The sequence below is a fragment of the Lepisosteus platostomus genome, unplaced genomic scaffold (assembly GCF_059453375.1).
Source record: "Lepisosteus platostomus isolate fLepPlt1 unplaced genomic scaffold, fLepPlt1.hap1 Scaffold_105_H1, whole genome shotgun sequence".
NCBI classification, from domain to species: domain Eukaryota; kingdom Metazoa; phylum Chordata; class Actinopteri; order Semionotiformes; family Lepisosteidae; genus Lepisosteus; species Lepisosteus platostomus.
In genome coordinates this window covers 1-24,303 of record NW_028291486.1, presented here as the reverse complement: position 1 = coordinate 24,303, position 24,303 = coordinate 1, and the positions used below count along the sequence as shown (strand labels likewise).

At 52.3% G+C, this 24,303-nt stretch overlaps 8 non-coding genes across 8 annotated transcripts; all 8 read left to right on the top strand.

The window, feature by feature from the left end:
- Window positions 1-773: 773 nt before the first annotated feature.
- LOC148637833 (U2 spliceosomal RNA) lies at window positions 774-964 on the top strand. Its single transcript, XR_015931166.1, has one exon. It is a non-coding gene; the product is annotated as a U2 spliceosomal RNA (small nuclear RNA).
- Window positions 965-4,250: 3,286 nt separating this feature from the next.
- LOC148637832 (U2 spliceosomal RNA) lies at window positions 4,251-4,446 on the top strand. Its single transcript, XR_015931174.1, has one exon. It is a non-coding gene; the product is annotated as a U2 spliceosomal RNA (small nuclear RNA).
- A 6,658-nt stretch (window positions 4,447-11,104) lies between these two features.
- On the top strand, window positions 11,105-11,298 carry LOC148637831 (U2 spliceosomal RNA). Its single transcript, XR_015931179.1, has one exon. It is a non-coding gene; the product is annotated as a U2 spliceosomal RNA (small nuclear RNA).
- A 6,450-nt stretch (window positions 11,299-17,748) lies between these two features.
- Window positions 17,749-17,942, top strand: LOC148637830 (U2 spliceosomal RNA). Its single transcript, XR_015931178.1, has one exon. It is a non-coding gene; the product is annotated as a U2 spliceosomal RNA (small nuclear RNA).
- An 847-nt stretch (window positions 17,943-18,789) lies between these two features.
- On the top strand, window positions 18,790-18,980 carry LOC148637829 (U2 spliceosomal RNA). The gene has a single exon (XR_015931217.1). It is a non-coding gene; the product is annotated as a U2 spliceosomal RNA (small nuclear RNA).
- An 847-nt stretch (window positions 18,981-19,827) lies between these two features.
- Window positions 19,828-20,018, top strand: LOC148637828 (U2 spliceosomal RNA). Its single transcript, XR_015931206.1, has one exon. It is a non-coding gene; the product is annotated as a U2 spliceosomal RNA (small nuclear RNA).
- An 847-nt stretch (window positions 20,019-20,865) lies between these two features.
- Window positions 20,866-21,056, top strand: LOC148637827 (U2 spliceosomal RNA). Its single transcript, XR_015931195.1, has one exon. It is a non-coding gene; the product is annotated as a U2 spliceosomal RNA (small nuclear RNA).
- An 847-nt stretch (window positions 21,057-21,903) lies between these two features.
- Window positions 21,904-22,094, top strand: LOC148637826 (U2 spliceosomal RNA). Its single transcript, XR_015931163.1, has one exon. It is a non-coding gene; the product is annotated as a U2 spliceosomal RNA (small nuclear RNA).
- The last annotated feature ends 2,209 nt before the right edge of the window (window positions 22,095-24,303 follow it).

Here is a 24,303-nt window from a genome sequence, read left to right as displayed (position 1 = left end):
TTTAATTGGGTCATGCCACATTTGAGAGCTGTGTCAAATTTAACCCCAAAAGCAGAAGATTTACCTTGGCATTATGAACATGCCAGAACATGGCTTAAACAACACCCAGAAGGGAAAGAGATGCCGGAGTGTTTACAGCACAAAGCACTGTATAAGAAAATAAATACAAGATCTGACAGTGCAGTAGTGGGGAAAAAAAGGGAGCACTGGGTGAGGGTTCAACCACAAGGTTTGGAGGGACAGTACAAAGACCTTAACTGGTTGGGGGTCTGGAATCGCCTCCCAGTGAGGGAGGTAATGTACAAAAGAAAGTTAACCAGGACAAAGCGTTGTCCATATGTAAACTGTGGGAAGCTCGAAACGATAAGACATGTGTTTTGGGAGTGTATGGTGGCTAGACGAGTGTGGGGGGAGTGTAAATGTATGTTATTAAGCATTTTTTCTAATTTTGTGTTGTCTTATGAGAAAATAATGAATGCCTGGAAGGGAACGGAAAAGAAGATGACAACAGATTGGGTTTTGTGGATGGTTATAAGTGTGATAAAGCATTTTATTTGGAATGCAAGATGTGCCCAGGTTAAAGGGGATGTGAAAAGAAGAGATAGAGAAATCATTTGGGGAGTACGTCATGAACTCAAAAGAAGAATGAAAAGAGACATACTGAGATGGAAATTCCATGCGGCGAAAGACAAATGGAAGGGACTATTTCTGTGTTTTCCTGAGTTAAACACGTCTTGATTGTGGATTTGTGAATGGTATGGCCTGAATTATGAGTCAGTTTTGTATTTTCATAATAAAAAACAAAAAAAAATCTGTTCTTATCAGTTTAATATCTGATACGTCCCCCATCGGGGGACCACATATTAAACGGATTTTTGGAACAGGGAGCTGGATCAGGAGCTTGCTCCGTCCTCTCCACGCATCGGCCCGGTATTGCAGCGCCTCCGGGAGCGGTGCACCACCTTCTCTCAGCGGTGAAAAGACAGACGTAGGTAGCTAGGTAGCTAGCTAGCTAGCGAGCGAGCGAGCAAGCAAGCGAAGTGGACTGGAGCTCCTTCTTCTCGGGTCTCGTCCCTCGTCCCCCATCTGTGTGTCTCTGTGTTCTGTCTCTCTCTCGCCCTCTCGGTTCCCGTGCTCCCTCTGTGCGCTTTCCCGCGTCTCGACTCTCTGGGCAAGCAGGCCGGCCCCCTTTTCGGCTCCCGTGCGTTTTCCCTCCAAAAAACTTAGGTTTTTCAGCCTTTTCCCAGGGAGGCAGGCGTGGCTTGCTTGCTTGCTTGCTTGCTTGCTTGCTTGCTTGCGTGCGTGTCCGTCCCCGTCCCTGCAGGCGGGCCCCTTTCGACAGCTGGGCGTTTTCCCTCCAAAAAACTTAGTATATCCACCTTTTCTTTCTTTTTTTTCGGCAGGCAGGCAGGCAGGCGTGTGTGCGCGCGCGTCCCCGTCCCTCCCTCCCTCCCGAGAGAGAGCTGCCCCTTGCCTCTGCCCGCAGGTGCTGGCGCTCGGCTTTGGCTTGCAGCCGGTTGGGCGCAGCTGCTGCCGGTGGGAGGGGCCTAAGCTAAGGAGGCCGGGCGGCTGGCGCCCCCTGCGGCTGCGGTCGTTGTCGGGCCGTTGACAGAAGATCAAAGAGCAGGGCCCCCGCCCGGGACTGGCAGGAAGGCAGGCGGGCAGGCAAGAGAGAGGGGGAGCAGAGTCCCGCGGCAGGCCTCTGGCTGCAGGGAGGCCGGCAGCTGCGCGGGTCCCGGGCTCCAGAGGAGTCGGCCTGCGCCACTGTGCGCCAGCGGAACGCCCGCGCGTCGGTCCGCGCCTTTGTGGGCATCGCTTCTCGGCCTTTTGGCTAAGATCAAGGTTCAAGTGGCTTGACCGCAGTTCCGAGGTCTTAGTCAGAGGGTCGGGAAGGCGGCGGAGGAGGCGACGGTGGAGGCAGCTGTTGGAGGCAGAGTCAACCGGAGGGGAGAGGACGGAGCGATGGAGGCGATTGGCGGAGTTGCGGCTTCGGCAGGCGGAGAGTGGCTGGGCAGAGAGGGACGGATGCGGAATTCCGTTCGTTTCGTATGGAAGGAGAGACCGGGAACCGAAAGGATGAAGAGAGAGGAGTTTTCGGACATTGTGCTGATCCAAGCTTTGGGCGTGGAGGTTCCGGATGTTTTTTGCTATCAAGATTTTCCTGGGAAAGGTATTTTTGATGTTTCTTTTATTTCTGAGAAAGTTTGTATGGAGAAATGGAATGTTCTTCAAGCTCAGAAGGAGAACTTGCCCTTTGTTAATTTTGTTATAGAGCCATTGTTTGCCAGAGAACTAAGGCCTTTGACTGTGCATATGCATAATCCATATGTGCCAGAGTCTGAGCTGGTATGTTTTTTGAGAAGATTTGTGGACATTCAAGGGAATGGTGTAAAGGTTATGGACTCTAGGAACTTCTGGACGGGGAAAAGAAGGTACATGGTGCGCTTAAGGACTATTGCGTCTGAGAAAGGTGGGTATGTTCACCCACCAGCTTTCTTTATGATCGGTTCGAATGGAGGTCACCTGAATTACCCTGGGCAGCCATTTGTATGTCGGAACTGTGCAATGGAGGGTCATGTGGCAGCTGAATGCACTGTTATTTGTTGCAGAAGGTGTGGGGAAATAGGGCACAGGGCAGAGAAGTGCGCCAAGCCCTTATCTTGTAATTTGTGCGGTGAAGCCAGCCATGTGTATAAGAACTGTTTCCAAAGGTCAAGGAGCTATGCAGGTGCAGCCCGGGCTCGATCGACTGCTGGAGAGTCTTTTGCAAGGAGGACGGGAGCGGCTCCAGGAGAACAGAGGTCTGCGGAGAAGGAGTCTATGGTGGCGGCTGGAGGTGTGGCGGAGAAAGATGGAGGTTTGGTGTTCCCTAAGCAGGGAGAGGGTCTGGAGGAAGTCACCGAGATGGTGGAGGAGTTGGTCGAGGAATCAGGAAGGGTGTTGTGGGCGGAGAGTGTGCCTGACATTGAAATGGATGGTGATGAGGGGCCTTCGGGGAGCCAGGGGATGTCTGTTCCAGGAATTCCTAGTCGGAAGAGGATGGCGGATCGGGATCCTGAGGAGGTGAAGGGTGACGACGACTCAAGCGGGACAGGCCAAGTGGCGGAGAGGGGAGTCTCTCGCAGGAAGAAAGTGGCGGCTGGTGATCCTGAGGAGGTGGAGGACGACGATCCAAGTGGGGCTGGTCAAGTGTCGGAGGGGGGTGAGGGTAGGGATTGGTCAGTGGCTCAGAGGGGGAAGGGTAAAGGGAAAGGTGTTGTTAGGCAAGAGGTGGAAGTGGGTGGGCAGGCAGTGGAGAGTGCAAACCCCTTCGCTGTTCTAACTGAAGAGTTTGATTCTGGGAAGGAGGAGGGCGATGTATTAAAGGGGGAGGTGCTAATGGGGGGGGAAGAGATGGATTTTTGGGATGGAGACATTGAGTGGAAGCAGTGGAGGGAGGAAAGGAAGAGTCGTATTCATTTTAAATGGCCTTTGGGGAAAAATAGGAAAGCAGTGGATAGGAATATGTTTGAAGATCTTTTGGTGGCTTTGGATAGGAAACGGGTGATGGCTGTGTCACGGTATATAGAAAAGAAGTTTCCACAGCTTCTTTTTGAATACTCGCTTCTGGAAAAAAGAATGTTTAGTGGGCTACGTGTGTCGGGGAAAGGTAAAGCGATGTGTAATGATGCTGTTGTTTCATTTATCAAAATGTTGTGTAGAAGGGATAGTGAGAGTAGTGTTTCAGATGATGAGGACTGTGTTTAGTTGTATTTAGGATGCTTTTGGGCTATGTTTGTTTTTGACTAAGTAGATGTTTTCTGTTTTAAGTGGGATTGATGGGTGGTGTGTTTGTAAGGGGAACTGGATTGTGTAGATAACTTATATATGGGATGGGATGCAACTGAGATGTTGTTGGTGGGGAAGTGTTTTGTAAACTGTGATGGGGCGCAGACTGTATATAATGGGGTTAAGGGAATGAATGTATTGTAAGTTTGGGGATGGGGTTTTGTTTAATTTGCATAAGGGGCGGGGTTATGGAGATTAGTGGGGTTTGAGATTATGTAATAGATTTAGACAGATTTGTGTTTTGTATGGTTTTTGCTGTGTAATAATTTGTTGGGAATTGGATGGGGAATGTTTAGAAGTTTTTGTTAGTTGACTACTGAATGGAATTTTGTGTTTAACAGAATTATGGGTTGAGATGACTTTGGTTGTTATTGTGACTATTGTGTATTTGGGATTGTGTTTTGTTTTTTGGAGTTTTTGGAATTTCTTTTGTATTTTGTATAATAAAAAAAAAAAAAAAAAAAATCTGTTCTTATCAGTTTAATATCTGATACGTCCCCCATCGGGGGACCACATATTAAACGGATTTTTGGAACAGGGAGCTGGATCAGGAGCTTGCTCCGTCCTCTCCACGCATCGGCCCGGTATTGCAGCGCCTCCGGGAGCGGTGCACCACCTTCTCTCAGCGGTGAAAAGACAGACGTAGGTAGCTAGGTAGCTAGCTAGCTAGCGAGCGAGCGAGCAAGCAAGCGAAGTGGACTGGAGCTCCTTCTTCTCGGGTCTCGTCCCTCGTCCCCCATCTGTGTGTCTCTGTGTTCTGTCTCTCTCTCGCCCTCTCGGTTCCCGTGCTCCCTCTGTGCGCTTTCCCGCGTCTCGACTCTCTGGGCAAGCAGGCCGGCCCCCTTTTCGGCTCCCGTGCGTTTTCCCTCCAAAAAACTTAGGTTTTTCAGCCTTTTCCCAGGGAGGCAGGCGTGGCTTGCTTGCTTGCTTGCTTGCTTGCTTGCTTGCTTGCGTGCGTGTCCGTCCCCGTCCCTGCAGGCGGGCCCCTTTCGACAGCTGGGCGTTTTCCCTCCAAAAAACTTAGTATATCCACCTTTTCTTTCTTTTTTTTCGGCAGGCAGGCAGGCAGGCGTGTGTGCGCGCGCGTCCCCGTCCCTCCCTCCCTCCCGAGAGAGAGCTGCCCCTTGCCTCTGCCCGCAGGTGCTGGCGCTCGGCTTTGGCTTGCAGCCGGTTGGGCGCAGCTGCTGCCGGTGGGAGGGGCCTAAGCTAAGGAGGCCGGGCGGCTGGCGCCCCCTGCGGCTGCGGTCGTTGTCGGGCCGTTGACAGAAGATCAAAGAGCAGGGCCCCCGCCCGGGACTGGCAGGAAGGCAGGCGGGCAGGCAAGAGAGAGGGGGAGCAGAGTCCCGCGGCAGGCCTCTGGCTGCAGGGAGGCCGGCAGCTGCGCGGGTCCCGGGCTCCAGAGGAGTCGGCCTGCGCCACTGTGCGCCAGCGGAACGCCCGCGCGTCGGTCCGCGCCTTTGTGGGCATCGCTTCTCGGCCTTTTGGCGAAGATCCTGAGTGCGTGGCCTGACCGCGGCTTGGGCTCTGAGTCAAAGGCGGGAAGGGGTGGACGGCGCGGCTTTTTCCAGGCGACGGCGATTTTTTCTTTGTGGCGGATAGGATTCCGGCCACTCTACACAAGATGGAGAGGACTTCAAGCAAGAATGCAAGACCAAGGCATACTGTGCGTTTTGTGCTGCGAGTGGAGGCTTCTGACAAGGATTTTGCCAAGAGGGATGCTTTCGAGGATGAAGTCCTTTTCAAGCATTTGTCCTTACAGCCTGAAGAGATCTATTGCCTCCAGGACTTTCCAGGTAAAAAGATTTTTGATTTGTCACTTTACTCTGCTGAACAGTGCACGAAAGTTTGGTCTGTTTTGACTGCTCGCAGACTGGAGGAACCTTTTGTTCATTTTTTCCTTGAACCTTTGTTTGCACGGGAGGCGAGACCCATATGGGTCCATATGAACAACCCTTTTACCCCAGACGCAGACATTGTTAATTTTCTTAAAAGATTTGTTGACGTTCAGGGCACGGGTATCAAGGAGATGGATAGGAAGAGAGTCTGGAACGGGAAAAGGAAATTTCTGGTGCGTTTCAGAGCGGACCCTAGTGCTGAAGATGGGCTCTTGCACCCTCCTGCTAACTTCTCAATTGGAACTTATACAGGTTATCTGTACTACCCTGATCAACCCTTGGCGTGTAGACGATGCAGGCAGAAGGGCCATTATGCTGCTGACTGTGATGTGGAGGTCTGTCGAAGGTGTGATACTGTGGGGCACAGCACCTTCATGTGCAGGGCTGAGCCGAAATGTAATTTGTGCGGGGTCTCTGGGCACATTTACAGGGCGTGCCCAAAGAAAGGTATGAGTTTCGCAGCCGTGGCGGGTGGCACATCGGCAGCAAGTGTTACCTCAGTTCACCAGGCAGAAGATGCAGCAGAGGGCCCGGCACCGGCGTCGCTGGTCCCTGACGCTGGCGAGGAGGTGATGGAACCTGAGGGTGTGGATCAAGGGCAGGAGGTAACGGACCACAGGCAGACGGCAACAGCACTTACCTCAGCAGAAGATCGCAGCGGCGAAGAAGAGACGGAGGCTCCGGTGAGTGCTGAGGAGGTCCTGGGGAGCGCAGAGGAGGAAGGTGGGGTCTCGCTCGCCGCGCTAGAGCATATAAGAGCGTTGGCTGAGGAATCAAGCCTGCCCTCTGCGGAGGAAGTAGGGTCAGACTGGGGGGACAGAGTGGATGAAGAGGAGGCCATGGACACCGTCCAGGCCAGGAAAGTTGTGAAAAGAAAGGCGGAAAATGATGTGCCGCCCTTGGTGAAGAAATCGGGTGTAGATCCCATGGAATACCTTGAGTCGATGGCCACAGATTCGTTGGCCCAGGCCGAATCTACTCCACTAGGGTCGGAGGGCGAGGTAAGTGGTGTGGGTGACCCCCCCCTTACGGCAGAGTCGGGTATGTCCTCAGGCTTTGTCATTCCAGAAACGGAGATGACCCCGACCTCGGCAGAAGCCTCAGAAGAACACATGCAGCCACGCGTCGCCCTGCAGAGAGAAGAACGAGATGTCTTTATATTCGCTGAGGTACCTATGAGGTTCAAGAAGTTCTGTAAATGGGACGAAAAGGCCAGCAAAATAGTCTGGCCTAGGACCTTCAATGAGCAAGGGCTATCTCCGGCAGGGATTGTCGTGCGTTGTGAGCACTCTGGTGAGGAGATTTCAACCCTCGAAGTAAAGGGCCGCAACCAGATAGATGCGACCAATAAGAAGATGTTGTTGGGTGACTTTGTAAAGAAATGGATAAGGGACAAGGGAGAACTGAAGGAGATGTACGAGGTGGGGGTGGAAAGGCGCCCTGACAAAGTGCTGAAGATTCTGGAGGTCCCGCTGCAGTTTTTGGAGGCCTGTGCCTGGAAGAACGGAAACGTGCAGTACCCGCCCCGGCCGTCAAACTTCCGACGTGTGCTGAGGTTGCATGAAGGAGTGTCAGTTGGCTGTACGCGATCAGGAGGTAAAATAGATAAACTATATTTGCAGGGACAAAGGGAGGCGTCAGTGCGTCAAGCCTACATGGAGCTGATGAGCCTTTTTACTGCCCCCTAATGTTGAAAATATTAACTTTAAATATTCGGGGTTTAAGGAACTTAGTAAAGAGGACGGCCTTTTTTTCTTACCTGAAAACCATGGTTTTTGATATTTGTTTGGTGCAGGAAGTCCATCTAAAAGATGAAAGAGACGTCATACAGTTCACTCGTGAGTGGGACAGAGGAGATTCTAGATGGAATATCGGAGGTGTCCACTCCTCGGGAGTTGGAGTTTTATTTGGCAATCGCAATTTTATAGTGGAGAAATGTGTGAATGTAGTGCCTGGGAGAGCCTTATATTTGGATATTTGTTCGGGTGAGAATTGCTTTCGGTGTGTGTGTGTGTATGCCCCGGCAATGATGGCTTTACGGGCAGATTTCTTTAAGGAACTTTATCCTGTTTGCCTTACCAACAAATGGATCATCATGGGAGGAGACTTTAACGTGGACCTCCAAGATAAGAGGGATCCAGGGGCAAAGCAGCTCAATCTTCTTCTAGCACAGTTTGGACTTTACGACTGCGCCTACCGGATCCGAAAGGAGAAAGCAGAGGCCACGTGGAGGAACGCTCAAGGTACTGTGAAGCGCCTTGATTATGTATTCGCCTCACTGGACGTACCTGTGGAGAAGGTGGTGGTGCTGCCGGTAGGTTTTTCTGACCATGCCCTAGTAGAGGCCCATTTTCCACATTTAAGGAACCAGTTTGGGCGTGGGGTGTGGAAGTTAAATACGGAGAACCTAAGAGAAGACGAATATGTCAAGGTAATGAGGTACAAATTGCAAACATGGTGGAAGGAGAGGAATCTGGGGACTCCCCTGATTGATTGGTGGGAACACTTAAAAAAGAAAATTAGAAAGGAGACCAGAATTTATGGCAGAGCAAGGCTCAAGCGTGAGCGGCAGAAGGGCAGGGCGCTGCAGGAAAGATTAAACACCTTGTTTTCCCAGTGTAATAAGGATATGTCAGTGTGCCCTGAAGATATTGCAGCAGCTAAAGCTGAACTGCGCACTTATCACGAGCAAAAGGCAAGGAGTTACCTGTTCAGAGCCCACGTGCAGTTCATACAATCTCACGAAACATGTTCCAGTTTTTTCTTCCGGCAAATTCGTCAGAGACAGAAGCGCAGTGTGATGACTGGCATTCAGACTTCGGAGGGGAAAATAGTTACTAGTAGTGAGGAGATGCTGGAAGTGGTGAGGCACTTTTACCAATGTCTTTTTTCCCTAAAGACGGTGGACGAGGCCATGGGTGCAAAGCTGCTGAGCGGTATTACAGCGCAGGTTCCTGTCAAAGCCCAAGAACAGTTGGAGGCTCCTATAAGCTTGCAGGAACTTGGCGACGCTCTGCTGGGCATGAAGGCTGGTAAGGTACCAGGTAAAGACGGACTACCAGCCGAATTTTATCGGACGTTCTGGGATATCTTAGGGCCAATCTTACTTCAGGTGACGGAGGAAATCTTTCGTAGGAAGGCTATGTGTGAGTCTATGAGGGAGGGAATCCTCACACTGTTGTATAAAAAAGGACCTGCAAAGGACCTTAAGAACTGGAGGCCGCTGCAGATGTTGTGCGTGGACTATAAGCTGATCGCTAAAGTGCTGGTAAACCGCTTGAAGGGGGTCCTAGCTCATGTGATCGGTTGGGACCAAACCTGCGGGGTTCGAGGTCGGCGTGCCAGCTGGACCCTCCAACTAGTACGGGATGTGATAGCGTGGTCCGAGAACAGGAACGTCCCGTTGCTGATCGCCAGCTTGGACCTAGAAAAAGCTTTTGACAATGTCTCACACACCTTTGTCTGGCAAGTGATGGAGAAGATGGGATTCGGCCCTGTCATGCTGGGCTGGTTAAAAATACTGTACTCACAGGTTGGCAGTAGAGTTCTGGTGAACGGGCACCTGGGAGGACTGGTTCTCCAAGAGTCTGGTGTGCGTCAGGGCTGCCCCCTGTCCCCATTACTTTTTGCACTATATATGGAACCTTATGCGCGGGCAGTCCAGAAGGAGCCATCCATTGACGGGATCCTCGTACCTGGGAGTGGAGGAAAAAGAGTTAAGGTGGCATTATATGCTGACGATGTTACCTTATTTCTCAGCTCTTACCTTAGCCTACAGGCGGCCTTGGACGTCTTCGAGAACTTCTCCCTCGCGTCAGGTGCAAAGCTAAACAGGGGGAAAAGTCAGATCAAGTTCTTCGGGCCTTGGAAAGAACAGCTGGGACCAGCGCATGGATTGGACATCTGTCAAGGGCCCCTTAAGATTCTAGGGGTGTTATTCACGGCACAGGATGCTGCTTGGTGCAATTGGTCCCAGAGGCTGGAGAAGGCTAGGCTGCAGCTGACGCACTGGAAGAACAAGCAGCTGTCCTTTGTAGGTAAAGTCCTGATCCTGAAAGTGGTGTTTCTGCCTGTGCTGGTTTATCTAGCATCGGTGTATCCCATGCCTGCGCGCTTCAACAGATATCTGGTAAGGGAGGTTTTTATGTTCATGTGGGGGGGAAAATATGAGTATGTGCGCAGAGTCGATATGTATCGCCCAGTGGAAGAAGGCGGACGGGGAGTTCCCAACTTCCCTGTAAAGCTAAACTGTATATATGTGTCTGGCCTGTGTATAGCTCTGCATTCCCCAGTCTCACATCCCTTTCAGTATTTTGTCAGGTTCTGGCTATCTAGCCACGTGCGCGCCCTGGCTCAGTGGTCCAACAGTTTGCCTCATGGGAACGATCTGCCATGGCACTATCGGCATGCGACACACTGGCTGAAACAGCACCCTGAGCTTAAAGATCACCAGGTCCTGCTTAACCACAGACGGCTCTATTCTGCAGTAACTCAAGCTGAAGAGGCCAGCCTCGTAGGTGGCGTCCCCAACGTGGTCTGGCGGCGAGTCCAGCCCAGAGGGCTACAGCACCATCTAATGGATTTGAACTGGCTATCCGCTTGGGGTCGTTTGGCAGTTCGTGAGGTTTTGTTCAAACATAAGCTGACAAAGCAGCAGGAGTGTCCTAGAGCCGGGTGTCATGCGGTGGAGTCGATCAGCCACGTGTTTTGGGACTGTAATTTTGCTCAGCGGACCTGGAACAAATGTGAAACTTTGTTTAGTAGCCTGTCCTCCACTTTCTGTGTACTTCCTGCAGTTGTGTTATATGGGTTGAAGGTGGGAGGTGGGGCAAACGCTAAGAGCTTTGTGTTATGGTTGCTAGTTAGTTTAATTAAGTTTGAGTTATGGAATTCCAGGAATTTGTTAGTCAAGAGGGGAATTGTTTGTACAGTAGATGGGTTATATAGAAGGCTTTTATGGAATTTGAGAGGGTTGGTAGAAGGGGACATAAAAAGATGGGGTTTTCATGCCGCAAAGGAGAAATGGAAATCCATAGTGGATATCTGGGATTGGAAATAGTCTAGGTCCTTTAATGTTCCTGTAATTTGTAAATAAGACTGTTGGGTGAATTTGGGGGTGGAAGGTAATTTGCATAAGGGGCGGGATTATGGTAAATAGGGTTGGGGTTGGAAATCATGTACTGTGTTTTTCAAGTAAGTTGTTTATTTTATGTACGCATATCTGCTTCATGTTAATTGTGGGTTTGTTTTTGAGCAGGGGAATTGTATTGGGGTGGGTTGTGTCTATATAAGGGATGAGATTATGATATCTTTGATTTAGCTGTGTAATTGTTTTTTGTTTTTGATTGTGTTTTTGGACTTATGTATTTGTAGTTCTGGTGTTTTATTTTGTATTTTGTATAATAAAAAAAAAATAAAAAAATCTGTTCTTATCAGTTTAATATCTGATACGTCCCCCATCGGGGGACCACATATTAAACGGATTTTTGGAACAGGGAGCTGGATCAGGAGCTTGCTCCGTCCTCTCCACGCATCGGCCCGGTATTGCAGCGCCTCCGGGAGCGGTGCACCACCTTCTCTCAGCGGTGAAAAGACAGACGTAGGTAGCTAGGTAGCTAGCTAGCTAGCGAGCGAGCGAGCAAGCAAGCGAAGTGGACTGGAGCTCCTTCTTCTCGGGTCTCGTCCCTCGTCCCCCATCTGTGTGTCTCTGTGTTCTGTCTCTCTCTCGCCCTCTCGGTTCCCGTGCTCCCTCTGTGCGCTTTCCCGCGTCTCGACTCTCTGGGCAAGCAGGCCGGCCCCCTTTTCGGCTCCCGTGCGTTTTCCCTCCAAAAAACTTAGGTTTTTCAGCCTTTTCCCAGGGAGGCAGGCGTGGCTTGCTTGCTTGCTTGCTTGCTTGCTTGCTTGCTTGCGTGCGTGTCCGTCCCCGTCCCTGCAGGCGGGCCCCTTTCGACAGCTGGGCGTTTTCCCTCCAAAAAACTTAGTATATCCACCTTTTCTTTCTTTTTTTTCGGCAGGCAGGCAGGCAGGCGTGTGTGCGCGCGCGTCCCCGTCCCTCCCTCCCTCCCGAGAGAGAGCTGCCCCTTGCCTCTGCCCGCAGGTGCTGGCGCTCGGCTTTGGCTTGCAGCCGGTTGGGCGCAGCTGCTGCCGGTGGGAGGGGCCTAAGCTAAGGAGGCCGGGCGGCTGGCGCCCCCTGCGGCTGCGGTCGTTGTCGGGCCGTTGACAGAAGATCAAAGAGCAGGGCCCCCGCCCGGGACTGGCAGGAAGGCAGGCGGGCAGGCAAGAGAGAGGGGGAGCAGAGTCCCGCGGCAGGCCTCTGGCTGCAGGGAGGCCGGCAGCTGCGCGGGTCCCGGGCTCCAGAGGAGTCGGCCTGCGCCACTGTGCGCCAGCGGAACGCCCGCGCGTCGGTCCGCGCCTTTGTGGGCATCGCTTCTCGGCCTTTTGGCTAAGATCAAGTGTGTGGCTTGTCCGCAGCTTGGTCTTGGCTGGGGGGAGAGAGAGACAGGGATCGCGCTTCAGGGACTTTCCTGGAAGTTTTTTTTTCTCAGAGGCGGAGGTTTCCGGCCTTTTTTTTCTACGATGGAAGGAGCAGCGAGGACACGAGAGGGGAGAGCGAGGCATACTGTGCGTTTTGTGCAACGGGTTGGAGATGAGAGGACGGAGCTGGTCTCAAGGGATGCTTTTGAAGAGGAGGTGCTGTTTAAAGCCTTGAGTTTGGAGCCTGAAGACATCTTCTGCTTGCAGGACTTTCCTGGTAAGAGGATCTTTGATCTTTCTTTGTATACCGAGGACTTAGCAATGAAGATATGGAACACTGTCAGTTTGAGGAAGGATGCTAAGCCATTTGTGGATTACATAATAGAACCTCTCTTTGCCCGGGAACTGAGAACCTTAACGGTTACAATGTTTAACCCGTATGTCCCAGAGGAAGATATTGTTTATTTCCTGAAGAGGTTTGTTGACATACAGGGGTTTGGGGCTAAAATGATGGATAGAAAGAGAGTGTGGAATGGGAAGAATCGATACAGAGTGAGGCTCCGCTTCGATGCGAATTCCCCGGATGGTCTGTTGCACCCCCCAGCAACCTTTTCGATTGGCTCGAACAATGGTTATTTATATTATTATGGACAGCCTTCAGTGTGCAGACGCTGCAGGAAGCCCGACCATCACGCTGCTGATTGTAGGGAAAAGGTGTGCAGGAAATGTGGAGGAGTGGGGCATTGGATGGCTGATTGTAAAGAGGAGGTGAGGTGTAATCTGTGTGGAGGGGAGGGGCACACATTTAAAGACTGCGATAAAAGGAAGAAGAACTATGCAGAGGTTGTGCGGGGTGCCGTTGGGACGCGGTCAGCCTCAAGTGCTACGGAGGGCAGGCAGGAGGATGCAATGGATGGAGATGTGGTCAACATGGATATATCTGTGAGTGATGAGGCTGAGAAAGAGCAGGCTCAGGCAGAAGGGGACCAGGAGAATATACTGGGTGCAAGTCCTTCTGCGGATTATCAGGAGGTTGGGACTTCAAGAGATATGCCGGGATTGGAGTTGATGAAGAAGGCAGTGGATGCAATAAGTTGGGCGGATAGAGCGGAGGGAGGTGAGGAAGACAGAATGGAGAACGCTGGGGGGGGAGAGTTTCATCTGAAGTGTAAAGTCAAGAGGAAGCATCCGGAGTCGGAGGAAGACCTGGGTAAGAAGATAGGAAGAAGTGAGGAAGTTCCCGAGATGTGGCAGGAGTCGTCTGAGCAAAGTGAAGACAGTGTAACCCCGATGCCTACCTTGGAAGAGGGGGGAGAGGGGACAGCCTGCGTGTCAGAATCGCCTCTGTCATCGTCAAATGTGTCCCTGCAAATGTTAACACAAGACAGCGACTTGCCTGGTGAGGTGGCGGAGAAGGAGAAAGAAGTGTGGTTTGAAGCGCTTTTACCTCCGACCTTCAGGAGGTATTGCAGATGGGACGCTAAGACAGCGACTATTGAATGGCCTGAGTTCTTCGATGGATCTGTATTTGGGAAAATGGGTATTAATTTAAGACCGGAAGTGAGGTCGGGCGAAATATGTACATTTCAGGTTTATGCAGAAGATGCTAAAGAGCTGCGAGTAAAGAGGTTCAAATTAGAAGATTTGATGAAGGGTTGGGTGAGTGAGGTAGAGGCAGCTGAGGCTAGTTTTGAAAAGAAAAAAAGTAGTAGGCAGGGTGCAAAGCTTAAGTTGAATGTTCATAAGGAGTTTATAAGTGCATGTAAGTGGTCAAATGGGAATGTAGTATACCCTGCGGAAGCGGGGGGTGTTAAGAAAATGTTAAAAGAGTACAAGAATGTAAAAGTAGAGGTGGAGAAATCTAAAGAAAAGGTGGGGGCTTTATGGATAAGTGGGCCAAGTGAAGAAGAGAATAAGATGGTGTTCGTACGGTTCACGTTTCTTGCAAGAAAATGGGTAAATGATGGTTATTGTTAAACCAATTTATTTATGATGAAGATTTTAACACTTAATGTAAGGGGTTTGAGGGATAGAATTAAAAGAACAGCAGTTTTTGATTATTTGAAGTCTTTGGAATTCACTGTTTGTTTTTTGCAAGAAGTGCATTTAAAAGATAGCAGGGATGTGGAGTCTTTTACAGGTGAATGGGTAAAAGGAACGTCCAGATGGAGCGTGGGAGGAGTACATTCAACGGGCATCGGGATCTTGTTTGGGTCCCACGACTTTGTAGTGGAAAGAAGTGAAGTGGGCGTGGCCGGTAGGCTAATGAGCGTGGATGTTGTGGTGAGTGGAGTGAATTTCCGGTTTGTGTGTGTGTATGCTCCTGCAGTGGCGGCACAGCGCTCTGCTTTTTATGCGAATTTGGCTCCTTTTTGTTTAACGAATAGGAAAGTAGTTATGGGAGGGGATTTTAATATTGATTTGAAAGATAAGGACAGCCCGGACGTAAGGTGTATGCACAAACTGTTAGGACAATATGGTTTGATAGACTGTGTTGTAAGAGTTCCTAAGGGGAAACCTGTCCCTACATGGAGGAATGCAATGGGTTTAGCCAAAAGGTTAGACTATATTTTTGCATCCAGAGACTTGGGGATAGGGAGTGTGTTAACATCTCCCTTCTGGCACTCTGATCATGACATTTTGATGGTTGAGATTGCTGGTACTGGTATTAAGTTTGGAAAAGGGTTCTGGAAACTTAACACTGAGGTTCTAGAGGATGCTGAGTATAGGGAGTTGATAAGGAAGAAGATGACAATGTGGAAAAGAACAAGGTACTGTAATGTTCCCATTGTAAAGTGGTGGGAATCAGTTAAAAGGTGGATTCAAAAAGAAACAAGGGAATATTGCATGAGGAGACAGATAGAGGAAAGGAAGGAAGGGAGAGTATTGCAAGAAAGATTGAACTGTTTATATGAGAAAAGTAATGAAGGTTTGCCTGTGGATTTAGAGGAGATTTATACGTTTAAAAGGAAATTGAGGGAATATTATGAGAAAAGGGCGCGTAAATATTTATTTAAGTTACGTATAGATAAATTGCAGTTCTCGGAAACTTGTTCAACGTTTCAGTTTAATAGTTTGTGGAGAAGGCAGAGAAGGAGGGTGATGGAGGGGGTACAGAATCAGTTAGGGCAGGTGGTGTCAGACAGAGATGGAATGCTGGAAGTGGCACTTGAGTTTTACCAAGAACTTTTTACAGAGCAGGAAATAAAGGAGGAGGCAGTGCAGGAAGTGTTGGGAAAGGTGTCACAAGTAGTGGCAGAGAAAGAGAGGTTGAGCATAGAGGAACCCTTTACTTTAGAGGAATTAAATGAGGTTAAGAGTGAAATGAAAAAGGGTAAGGTGCCTGGTGTGGACGGCATACCTGCTGAATTTTATGTTATGTTTTGGGATGAGTTGAGTGACGTGCTGCTCCGGGTTATGAATGAGATTTTTAAAAAGGGGCATATGGGGATTTCAATGAGGACGGGGATTTTAACATTGCTGTTTAAGAAGGGTAGGGCTACTGATTTGAAGAATTGGAGACCGTTGACGCTTTTGTGTACGGACTACAAGCTCTTTGCCAAAGTGCTTGTTAATAGGCTAAAAAGGGTACTGCCATCTGTTATTGGCATTGAGCAAACGTGTGGGGTTCAGGGTCGAAAAATAAGTTGGACCTTACAATTGATAAGGGATTTGATAGCTTGGACAGGACAAAGGGACCTGTCACTTATGTTAGTAAATTTGGATTTGGAAAAGGCCTTTGATAGGGTCTCCCACTCTTTTCTGTGGAAGGTTATGGAGCAGATGGGGTTTGGCTCAACCTTCATTAGGTGGATTCAGACCTTGTATACAGAAGTAGGAAGTAAGATCTTAATAAATGGGTATATTGGGAATATGGTTTGGCAGAACTCAGGGGTAAGGCAGGGATGTCCTCTGTCTCCTTTGCTTTTTGTCATTTACATTGAAGCATATGCTCGTTTAGTATGTCTAGACCCGAAAGTGGAGGGGGTGTTGATACCGGGGGGTGGTGGACAAAGGGCTAAGATAGCTCTATATGCGGACGATTTAACTTTGTTTATGTCTTCCGACGCCGACCTGCAGAGGGCGCTGGAGCTTTTTGAGCTTTTTGCTGCAGCTTCGGGTGCTAGGTTGAATAAAGAAAAGAGCAAGATCAAGTTTTTTGGGAAATGGAGAGATAGGCAAGATGGAGTGAGTGGACTTCAGGTCTGTAGGGATCCAATGCGGATACTGGGAGTTCACTTCAAAGAAGGGGATGCGGCCAATTACAATTGGCTAGAGAAATTGGAAAAGGTGAGAGTAAGACTTGGCCAGTGGTCAAATAAAAGCTTAACACATATAGGTAAAGTGCTTGTAATTAAAATTGAAGTTTTGTCTGTTTTGAGTTATTTGGCAGCAGTGTATCCGATACCTTTGAGATTAAATAGATATTTGATAAGAGAGACCTTTTGGTTCATTTGGGGAAAAAAATACGAATATGTAAAAAGGACTGACATGTTTAGACCTATTGGGAAAGGGGGAAGGGGAGTTCCAAACTTGCCTATGAAGATTAACTGTGTTTTTGTGGCCTCTTTGTGTGTTGCTCTTAAAGAGCCTTTTGTTCATGTATCTCAATACTTTGTGAGGTTTTGGTTAGCAGGGAAATTAAGAGGACTGTCTAAATGGGACAATAAGACACCCCACGGAGAAGACTTACCTTGGCACTACCGGCATGCCACGGTGTGGATCCAGCGGCATGCAAGTGGAGTGGAGGCTGCATTGCTGCTCAGCCACAGAGTGCTGTACGAAGAAGTTGCAACAAAGGACGGAGTGGAGCTGGTTGGTGGATTGCCGGATGAAGTATGGGGTCAAATACAACCCAAGGAATTGAGCCACGAATTGATGGATCTGAACTGGCTCATAGCCTGGAAGCGGCTCCCAGTGCGTGACGTTTTATATAGGCACAAGTTGACCTTGCAGAAAGAATGTCCTAGAGCGTTATGTAAGCAACAGGAGACAATAAACCATGTATTTTGGGAATGTGGGTATGCAAGAAGGATGTGGGGGATGTGTAATGGAGTGTTTGAGAAATTGGTACCGAGATTTGTAATTACTCTGCAAATGATATTGTATGGAATAAAGAAGGGTACTTATTCACGTGGGGTTGGTTTAATGTTATGGATATTAATAAGTATGGTGAAACTGGAGTTATGGAGAGCACGGAATAAGTTGGCCAAAAATGGAGTACATACAAGTGAGGTGGGTTTGTATAACAGTTTCTTGTACAGAATTAGAAATGAGTTAACATTGGATGTAAGGAAAAGGGGATACCATGCTGCAAAAGAAAGATGGAAAGGTTTGTTTGTTTACTATAAGGATTGATTTGAGAGTTATAATTGCAGGAGGGGTGGGATTATGAGGGAATGATGGAAATGTATAATGATGAGTTGTGATATTGATTTGCTATGTATTGGGTTCGTATTTTGTTTGGGGTTGTGTTATAAGGTTGACTGTTTATGGGTTATGTATTTTGGTTGTCTGTAATTTGTGAATTGTTTATGTTCATATTTGAAAGTTTGCTTTTTGTAATAATAAAAAAAAAAAAAAAAAAAAAAATCTGTTCTTATCAGTTTAATATCTGATACGTCCCCCATCGGGGGACCACATATTAAACGGATTTTTGGAACAGGGAGCTGGATCAGGAGCTTGCTCCGTCCTCTCCACGCATCGGCCCGGTATTGCAGCGCCTCCGGGAGCGGTGCACCACCTTCTCTCAGCGGTGAAAAGACAGACGTAGGTAGCTAGGTAGCTAGCTAGCTAGCGAGCGAGCGAGCAAGCAAGCGAAGTGGACTGGAGCTCCTTCTTCTCGGGTCTCGTCCCTCGTCCCCCATCTGTGTGTCTCTGTGTTCTGTCTCTCTCTCGCCCTCTCGGTTCCCGTGCTCCCTCTGTGCGCTTTCCCGCGTCTCGACTCTCTGGGCAAGCAGGCCGGCCCCCTTTTCGGCTCCCGTGCGTTTTCCCTCCAAAAAACTTAGGTTTTTCAGCCTTTTCCCAGGGAGGCAGGCGTGGCTTGCTTGCTTGCTTGCTTGCTTGCTTGCTTGCTTGCGTGCGTGTCCGTCCCCGTCCCTGCAGGCGGGCCCCTTTCGACAGCTGGGCGTTTTCCCTCCAAAAAACTTAGTATATCCACCTTTTCTTTCTTTTTTTTCGGCAGGCAGGCAGGCAGGCGTGTGTGCGCGCGCGTCCCCGTCCCTCCCTCCCTCCCGAGAGAGAGCTGCCCCTTGCCTCTGCCCGCAGGTGCTGGCGCTCGGCTTTGGCTTGCAGCCGGTTGGGCGCAGCTGCTGCCGGTGGGAGGGGCCTAAGCTAAGGAGGCCGGGCGGCTGGCGCCCCCTGCGGCTGCGGTCGTTGTCGGGCCGTTGACAGAAGATCAAAGAGCAGGGCCCCCGCCCGGGACTGGCAGGAAGGCAGGCGGGCAGGCAAGAGAGAGGGGGAGCAGAGTCCCGCGGCAGGCCTCTGGCTGCAGGGAGGCCGGCAGCTGCGCGGGTCCCGGGCTCCAGAGGAGTCGGCCTGCGCCACTGTGCGCCAGCGGAACGCCCGCGCGTCGGTCCGCGCCTTTGTGGGCATCGCTTCTCGGCCTTTTGGCTAAGATCAAGTGTAGTATCTGTTCTTATCAGTTTAATATCTGATACGTCCCCCATCGGGGGACCACATATTAAACGGATTTTTGGAACAGGGAGCTGGATCAGGAGCTTGCTCCGTCCTCTCCACGCATCGGCCCGGTATTGCAGCGCCTCCGGGAGCGGTGCACCACCTTCTCTCAGCGGTGAAAAGACAGACGTAGGTAGCTAGGTAGCTAGCTAGCTAGCGAGCGAGCGAGCAAGCAAGCGAAGTGGACTGGAGCTCCTTCTTCTCGGGTCTCGTCCCTCGTCCCCCATCTGTGTGTCTCTGTGTTCTGTCTCTCTCTCGCCCTCTCGGTTCCCGTGCTCCCTCTGTGCGCTTTCCCGCGTCTCGACTCTCTGGGCAAGCAGGCCGGCCCCCTTTTCGGCTCCCGTGCGTTTTCCCTCCAAAAAACTTAGGTTTTTCAGCCTTTTCCCAGGGAGGCAGGCGTGGCTTGCTTGCTTGCTTGCTTGCTTGCTTGCTTGCTTGCGTGCGTGTCCGTCCCCGTCCCTGCAGGCGGGCCCCTTTCGACAGCTGGGCGTTTTCCCTCCAAAAAACTTAGTATATCCACCTTTTCTTTCTTTTTTTTCGGCAGGCAGGCAGGCAGGCGTGTGTGCGCGCGCGTCCCCGTCCCTCCCTCCCTCCCGAGAGAGAGCTGCCCCTTGCCTCTGCCCGCAGGTGCTGGCGCTCGGCTTTGGCTTGCAGCCGGTTGGGCGCAGCTGCTGCCGGTGGGAGGGGCCTAAGCTAAGGAGGCCGGGCGGCTGGCGCCCCCTGCGGCTGCGGTCGTTGTCGGGCCGTTGACAGAAGATCAAAGAGCAGGGCCCCCGCCCGGGACTGGCAGGAAGGCAGGCGGGCAGGCAAGAGAGAGGGGGAGCAGAGTCCCGCGGCAGGCCTCTGGCTGCAGGGAGGCCGGCAGCTGCGCGGGTCCCGGGCTCCAGAGGAGTCGGCCTGCGCCACTGTGCGCCAGCGGAACGCCCGCGCGTCGGTCCGCGCCTTTGTGGGCATCGCTTCTCGGCCTTTTGGCTAAGATCAAGTGTAGTATCTGTTCTTATCAGTTTAATATCTGATACGTCCCCCATCGGGGGACCACATATTAAACGGATTTTTGGAACAGGGAGCTGGATCAGGAGCTTGCTCCGTCCTCTCCACGCATCGGCCCGGTATTGCAGCGCCTCCGGGAGCGGTGCACCACCTTCTCTCAGCGGTGAAAAGACAGACGTAGGTAGCTAGGTAGCTAGCTAGCTAGCGAGCGAGCGAGCAAGCAAGCGAAGTGGACTGGAGCTCCTTCTTCTCGGGTCTCGTCCCTCGTCCCCCATCTGTGTGTCTCTGTGTTCTGTCTCTCTCTCGCCCTCTCGGTTCCCGTGCTCCCTCTGTGCGCTTTCCCGCGTCTCGACTCTCTGGGCAAGCAGGCCGGCCCCCTTTTCGGCTCCCGTGCGTTTTCCCTCCAAAAAACTTAGGTTTTTCAGCCTTTTCCCAGGGAGGCAGGCGTGGCTTGCTTGCTTGCTTGCTTGCTTGCTTGCTTGCTTGCGTGCGTGTCCGTCCCCGTCCCTGCAGGCGGGCCCCTTTCGACAGCTGGGCGTTTTCCCTCCAAAAAACTTAGTATATCCACCTTTTCTTTCTTTTTTTTCGGCAGGCAGGCAGGCAGGCGTGTGTGCGCGCGCGTCCCCGTCCCTCCCTCCCTCCCGAGAGAGAGCTGCCCCTTGCCTCTGCCCGCAGGTGCTGGCGCTCGGCTTTGGCTTGCAGCCGGTTGGGCGCAGCTGCTGCCGGTGGGAGGGGCCTAAGCTAAGGAGGCCGGGCGGCTGGCGCCCCCTGCGGCTGCGGTCGTTGTCGGGCCGTTGACAGAAGATCAAAGAGCAGGGCCCCCGCCCGGGACTGGCAGGAAGGCAGGCGGGCAGGCAAGAGAGAGGGGGAGCAGAGTCCCGCGGCAGGCCTCTGGCTGCAGGGAGGCCGGCAGCTGCGCGGGTCCCGGGCTCCAGAGGAGTCGGCCTGCGCCACTGTGCGCCAGCGGAACGCCCGCGCGTCGGTCCGCGCCTTTGTGGGCATCGCTTCTCGGCCTTTTGGCTAAGATCAAGTGTAGTATCTGTTCTTATCAGTTTAATATCTGATACGTCCCCCATCGGGGGACCACATATTAAACGGATTTTTGGAACAGGGAGCTGGATCAGGAGCTTGCTCCGTCCTCTCCACGCATCGGCCCGGTATTGCAGCGCCTCCGGGAGCGGTGCACCACCTTCTCTCAGCGGTGAAAAGACAGACGTAGGTAGCTAGGTAGCTAGCTAGCTAGCGAGCGAGCGAGCAAGCAAGCGAAGTGGACTGGAGCTCCTTCTTCTCGGGTCTCGTCCCTCGTCCCCCATCTGTGTGTCTCTGTGTTCTGTCTCTCTCTCGCCCTCTCGGTTCCCGTGCTCCCTCTGTGCGCTTTCCCGCGTCTCGACTCTCTGGGCAAGCAGGCCGGCCCCCTTTTCGGCTCCCGTGCGTTTTCCCTCCAAAAAACTTAGGTTTTTCAGCCTTTTCCCAGGGAGGCAGGCGTGGCTTGCTTGCTTGCTTGCTTGCTTGCTTGCTTGCTTGCGTGCGTGTCCGTCCCCGTCCCTGCAGGCGGGCCCCTTTCGACAGCTGGGCGTTTTCCCTCCAAAAAACTTAGTATATCCACCTTTTCTTTCTTTTTTTTCGGCAGGCAGGCAGGCAGGCGTGTGTGCGCGCGCGTCCCCGTCCCTCCCTCCCTCCCGAGAGAGAGCTGCCCCTTGCCTCTGCCCGCAGGTGCTGGCGCTCGGCTTTGGCTTGCAGCCGGTTGGGCGCAGCTGCTGCCGGTGGGAGGGGCCTAAGCTAAGGAGGCCGGGCGGCTGGCGCCCCCTGCGGCTGCGGTCGTTGTCGGGCCGTTGACAGAAGATCAAAGAGCAGGGCCCCCGCCCGGGACTGGCAGGAAGGCAGGCGGGCAGGCAAGAGAGAGGGGGAGCAGAGTCCCGCGGCAGGCCTCTGGCTGCAGGGAGGCCGGCAGCTGCGCGGGTCCCGGGCTCCAGAGGAGTCGGCCTGCGCCACTGTGCGCCAGCGGAACGCCCGCGCGTCGGTCCGCGCCTTTGTGGGCATCGCTTCTCGGCCTTTTGGCTAAGATCAAGTGTAGTATCTGTTCTTATCAGTTTAATATCTGATACGTCCCCCATCGGGGGACCACATATTAAACGGATTTTTGGAACAGGGAGCTGGATCAGGAGCTTGCTCCGTCCTCTCCACGCATCGGCCCGGTATTGCAGCGCCTCCGGGAGCGGTGCACCACCTTCTCTCAGCGGTGAAAAGACAGACGTAGGTAGCTAGGTAGCTAGCTAGCTAGCGAGCGAGCGAGCAAGCAAGCGAAGTGGACTGGAGCTCCTTCTTCTCGGGTCTCGTCCCTCGTCCCCCATCTGTGTGTCTCTGTGTTCTGTCTCTCTCTCGCCCTCTCGGTTCCCGTGCTCCCTCTGTGCGCTTTCCCGCGTCTCGACTCTCTGGGCAAGCAGGCCGGCCCCCTTTTCGGCTCCCGTGCGTTTTCCCTCCAAAAAACTTAGGTTTTTCAGCCTTTTCCCAGGGAGGCAGGCGTGGCTTGCTTGCTTGCTTGCTTGCTTGCTTGCTTGCTTGCGTGCGTGTCCGTCCCCGTCCCTGCAGGCGGGCCCCTTTCGACAGCTGGGCGTTTTCCCTCCAAAAAACTTAGTATATCCACCTTTTCTTTCTTTTTTTTCGGCAGGCAGGCAGGCAGGCGTGTGTGCGCGCGCGTCCCCGTCCCTCCCTCCCTCCCGAGAGAGAGCTGCCCCTTGCCTCTGCCCGCAGGTGCTGGCGCTCGGCTTTGGCTTGCAGCCGGTTGGGCGCAGCTGCTGCCGGTGGGAGGGGCCTAAGCTAAGGAGGCCGGGCGGCTGGCGCCCCCTGCGGCTGCGGTCGTTGTCGGGCCGTTGACAGAAGATCAAAGAGCAGGGCCCCCGCCCGGGACTGGCAGGAAGGCAGGCGGGCAGGCAAGAGAGAGGGGGAGCAGAGTCCCGCGGCAGGCCTCTGGCTGCAGGGAGGCCGGCAGCTGCGCGGGTCCCGGGCTCCAGAGGAGTCGGCCTGCGCCACTGTGCGCCAGCGGAACGCCCGCGCGTCGGTCCGCGCCTTTGTGGGCATCGCTTCTCGGCCTTTTGGCCAAGATCTGAGGATACGTGGCTTGACCGCGGTCTGACGGCTTGCCAGAAGTACGGGAAGGGCGGCGGCGGCGGCGGAGCGGTGGACGGTTGCTGGGGAGAGGACTTGGAGGGAAGGAGACGCTACCGGTGGAGGAGTCCAGTCTTTGGAGGAACATCAGCGGGGAACACCATCGAGCCACCACTGGAATCGCTCTGGGTTGAGCCCAGGGGGTGAAGGTGGGGCTCCCAGATGACATCTACAACCGGTAGGATGGCGTCGGGGATGGCGACCGGACCTTCATTGTCCCGTGAGGGACAAATGAAGGACACGGTGCGCTTTGTCTTGAAAGAGGAAGGAGATAGAGAAGGTTGGATGGTCAGGAGTGTCTTCGAGAAGGCCATTTTGGGCAAGATCTTGGGCGTGAAGAAGGAGAACGTGTTATGCCTGCAGGATTTTTACTGGAAAGGCACATACGATATTACTCTGCATTCTAGTAATCTTTGCGACGAGTTTTGGGCCAAGACTCAAAGTTTAAAAGATCAGGCACCTCTTGATAAGTTTCATATTGAGCCACTATTTGCAAGAGAATTACGCACTCTGACTGTGCATTTGTTCAACCCTCGTGTGCTTGAGGAGGACATTATGACTTTTTTGAGGCGGTTTGTTGACGTACAGGGGGCAGGCAGGAAGATAATCGACGCCGAAGGATACTGGACAGGGAAAAGATCATATGCAGTGCGCCTGAGGTCTAAACCCGGGGCAGAAGGGGGACTGTTACATCCGCCCGCCTTCTTCTCCATTGGGGCAAACCGTGGTTCCATGTATTATCCCGGTCAACCATTAACGTGTCGGAACTGTGGCGGGCACGGACATTTTCAGACTGAATGCAGAGAAGTAGCATGTAGGAGGTGCGGAAAGATGGGCCACCTGGCGAAGGATTGTAATAGCGCCCTAATGTGTAATCTTTGTGGGGCTACAGGGCATGTATTTAAAGACTGTCCAAAAAGAGCCAGAAGTTTTGCTAATATAGTCAAAGAGAAAAACTTACCTGCCAAGGATACAGGTGGTGGTGCGGCGGAGGCCTGGCGACGGTCTGGGGGACCCCAAGAGGGAGAAAGACCTGTGGGAAAGGAGCAGATGATTAGACCAGCCGTAAGAGCAACGAGAGATGATGACCCATCAACATCCCACGGAGCAGGTGAATCACGCATCCCGGAAGAAAACGGCAGAACAGTGGCTGAAGGACAAGCGGAACAGGAGGGCTGGACAATAATGCAGACTCGGAGGAAAAGATTGACTGGGAGGGGTTTGGGGGGAGTACAATTGTGTCAAGAAAATAGGTACAGTGCTCTTGTAGATC